The 2,500-nt window shown below is 70.5% G+C and overlaps 1 non-coding gene across 1 annotated transcript; it reads right to left on the bottom strand.

Annotated features, from left to right (window-relative positions):
* Positions 1-2,330: 2,330 nt before the first annotated feature.
* On the bottom strand, positions 2,331-2,401 carry TRNAG-GCC (transfer RNA glycine (anticodon GCC)). Its single transcript has one exon. It is a non-coding gene; the product is annotated as a tRNA-Gly (tRNA).
* Between the last annotated feature and the right edge of the window lie 99 nt (positions 2,402-2,500).

Here is a 2,500-nt window from a genome sequence, read left to right as displayed (position 1 = left end):
CCTTTCTTCTTCCTCTGGCCCTCCGGGGCCTCCCCTCCCGGCCTGCCAGGCCGACCCACCCACCGTCCGGTCCCCAGTGCACCCGCACCACCCCCTTTTAGCCCACGCCAGCACGCCAGGCCACAGGTGGCTAGCTTGTCGTGGGCCCCGCCGCCGCGGCGGCGACGACGACGACGACGACGACGACGACGGCGGCGGCCGCGGCGGTGTGCGCACAAGGCCACCTGCCACGCCCCCACGGGCAGCCCAAGCCTCGCCCTGCCACCTCGGCCCCTCCGAGCTTTTTGGCCTGGCTGGCCCTCTGGAGGCCCTCGGCATCGCCTCTCCCCTTCGCCCCCCCGCGCACGCGCTCGCCTGGCTCCTTCGCTTCCACAGCCCGAGACGCGAGTGGCCGGGGCGACCTCTGTCCCCCGCCGGGACCACCAGTGTGCGCAGAGGCCCCGGCCCCCCGAGTGTGCTCGGACCCCCACCGCCCCCGCCGGTGGCGCTCCTAGCTGGCCAGGCTGACGAGCCATCCCGTCCTCCCTCCCGAGGCGCCCGCGGTGGCGGTGCTGGGCGCGTGGGGCAGGTGAGCCACGCGCAGCCCTGAGTCCCGTCACCTGGCCGAGCCCCCCGGGCCTTGCCTCCCTCGCCCCCCTCGGGCCTGCGACCTCTCGGGCGGCTTCCCTGCCCCACGCCGGGCGGGAGCGCCACGACCTGGCTGGCTGCGTCTCTCCCCGGCGCCGGAGAGCAGACCCCATGGGCACGGTGGTCTTGGGCCCCGATGGGAGCGCACAGTCCGACCGCCGGGGCCCGGGAGGTGGAGGAGGGAAGAGGCATCCGGGCCCGGCCCGGTCCCCCCGGGCACTGGAGGTGACACAGCGGGGAGGTGTCGTGGGAACCGCGGGGGAAGAAACCCCGGCAGCCAGGCAGGTGGCTGGCGGTGCAGTCACCCCGGGGGACTGGGCGCACTCGTCGCCAACTTGTCATTCCAATTGCAGGACACGTCGGTCCCCTGCATCCTTTGGCACAGGGGCCAGCGTGTTACCCAGAGGTCCCTTTCAACACCTCCGCGCCCCACCCCCCCACCCCCGATGAGCGGCGTCCTCCACCCCCGCCCCCACTCACGCACACTTTCTACAGTTGCGCTTTTCACAGTTTCCCATCCCGCCTCGCCCCGTGCCTCGCCATGATAGGCGCCGTCAGTCCCTCTGTCCACCCCTGTATCCGTCCTCTTCTGTGGATGCCTCCCACGGGCCATCGCACGCCTCAGTCTCCTTCCCGCCCCATCTTGGACACCCTTGTCCGCCAGGGATTTGCTCTGTGATCAGAGGTGTCCCCTCTCGAGGCCAAGCGGCCAGCCGGTGCGCCGCGCACACCTGCTGGGGCACACTCGCTTCAACCGGACGCCCCCCCTGCACCGGTGCGGAGGGGCCGCGGCGGCCGTGGGTCTCCGGGTGCTTCCCGTGCCCGCCGGAAGTTTCCTCGGAGTCCTTGCTTTTGCGTGTGTGTGCGTGTGCGTGTGGGTGTGGGTGTGGGTGTGTGTGGAGGGGTGGAGGTCGGGGTGGGAGAGGGATGGAGGACGGCGGTGGCCTTTGGTGCCGTGGGCGGCTCTAGCGGTGGAAGAGGAAGCCGCGTTGGCACGGTAGCGGCGGCGGCGAATCGGGACGCAGAGAATCAAGGGCCTGCGCGACCCTGACGTTAGGCACGCTGGGGTCCTGCGGGTGCGGGTGTCGGTGCCACCTGGAGTCTGTGGGCGACCCTCCCGGACAATGGGATGTATAGCGCACCTAGGCGTGGCAGCTTGGTTTCTGCCGGTGTTGCAAAAGGGGAGGATTTCTGGAGTGTGGATAGAGTGAGCCAGAGCCTGTGTGTGTGTGTGTGTGTGTGTGTGTGTGTGTGTGCGCGCGCGCGCGCGCGCGCGTTGGGGGGGGGGGGTTGGGGGCTGGTGGCAGGGGCGGGGGCGCGAGGTGGTGCCGAGGGAAGGGGAGGAGCTTGTGGGTGGCAGCGGCGAGTTGGTGCGTGGATGCGTTCCTTGCAGTGAATCGGGAGACTGGAGCGAGGCGAGCGTCGTTAAAGAGAAGAAGGGCAAAGCAGGTGTGTGGGCGGGCGCGGATGGGCCCTTGGCTCCCGGGCGGAGTTTTGTCCCTTGTCCCCAGGGCGAGCGAGCCAGGGAGGAGGAAGGGAATGTGCGGCAGGGGCGGGGACGGGATGGGGCGTGGGCGGGCCCCCAGAGAGGAGCAGAGGTGGCTTTGGCCAGGTGCTCTGAAGCTGGGAGAGAGGCAGCTTAGCAGGGAGAGAGGAAGCGTAGCGCGCAGTTGGCGCTGCGGGGCCAAAAGGGGATGGCGCGTTGCATGGGCCGGGAATCGAACCCGGGCCTCCCGCGTGGCAGGCGAGAATTCTACCACTGAACCACCCATGCACCCACGGACGTGGTCCACAGAGGGCTTCCCCAGCGGCGCCGGCCGCCTCCGTCGCCGGTCCCCGCCAGTAGTGAGCGTGAGCGTGAGCGTGAGCGTGA

Source organism: Panthera onca, chromosome F1, assembly GCF_046562875.1.
Source record: "Panthera onca isolate mPanOnc1 chromosome F1, mPanOnc1 haplotype 2, whole genome shotgun sequence".
Classification (NCBI taxonomy): Eukaryota; Metazoa; Chordata; class Mammalia; order Carnivora; family Felidae; genus Panthera; species Panthera onca.
The sequence above is the reverse complement of the archived record's forward strand: the minus strand, read 5'-3'. Positions and strand labels throughout refer to the sequence as shown.